Below are 1,117 nucleotides of genomic sequence, written 5' to 3'. Positions count from 1 at the left end.
AAAATGCATTATTTAAATTCAAAAGTATTTATACATGGTATACATGGTAGCATTTATTGTACAGTTAAAGTCATATTGAAGCTGTTGAGCTGTTGTTTTAAGAATCAAGTTCAGGAACAAGTCATTAGGCACAAATGAGTGTGTGAAATCATACATCCTGTTGACATTGCAGTTGTTACAGATGATGCATCATACTGACACTATAGCCATCTCATTTAGTGTTTTTTTTAATCCACAGACGCCTATGAAGAAGACCAAAGAACTGATCGGTGATGCTGGTGTAACTTTCTCCAATGCTGTGAGTGCTCAGCCATAAACCAAAGACCTTAATGATTCTGACCAAATATCACAAGTTTCCCAAATATCACAAGTCTCCTTTCCTGTTGTGTTTAGTTCACTGCCACCCCTCTGTGCTGTCCCAGTCGCAGCAGCATCATCACTGGTAAATATCCACACAATCATTTGGTCCGAAATAACTCAATTTCTGGCAACTGCAGCAGCACGGCGTGGCAGAAGGAGGCCGAGCCCTTTGCCTTTCAGGTTTACCTCAATAAGATGAGCTACCAGACCTTCTATGGCGGGAAATACCTGAATCAGGTCAGCTTTTGACCCGCCTGGTGCTCTATGCACTATCACTGACCTATTTGCATGGTGTTAATTTTTTGAAATTTGCGTACAATGATATCAGAAGCTCTGCACAACGTGTTTAAATATTTGCAATCTTTCAAATGTCTGAAGTGTTCTAAGCCAACAACATTCCTACAGGTTTGAGAAGTTTGAAATACTGCTAATGTTTATGTTCCTTTTCAGTTACTTTCCTGTCCTGGTTACCTCAAATTCAAGAATAGAATAGAATAGAATATTTTTTGTGTTTTCTGATTACCATGATTCAATACAATACTTTTTTTTTTATCTGCAGTAGTACAACAAATGCAATCATATATAAATACTTCACTATTTAAATATAATATATATTTTATATATTTTTTTGCATTATAGTAATGACAACTGGTTGACGAAAACGTGCTTAATTGTCATAAAAAAATAATGTTGCAATGCAAAAAATCTCCAGTTGTTCACTAAAACATGTCCAGGTCACATTTTACCCAAAATTATA

The 1,117-nt window shown here is 35.9% G+C and overlaps 1 pseudogene; it reads left to right on the top strand.

Moving 5' to 3' along the window:
* The window catches only part of LOC107706798 (N-acetylglucosamine-6-sulfatase-like), a 14,032-nt pseudogene that overhangs the window by 1,659 nt on the left and 11,256 nt on the right, over positions 1-1,117 (top strand).

This window comes from Sinocyclocheilus rhinocerous, unplaced genomic scaffold (genome assembly GCF_001515625.1).
Source record: "Sinocyclocheilus rhinocerous isolate Xijiao unplaced genomic scaffold, SAMN03320098_v1.1 scaffold864, whole genome shotgun sequence".
In the NCBI taxonomy this organism is placed as follows: Eukaryota; Metazoa; Chordata; class Actinopteri; order Cypriniformes; family Cyprinidae; genus Sinocyclocheilus; species Sinocyclocheilus rhinocerous.
This window is presented reverse-complemented; position numbering and strand designations above follow the sequence as displayed.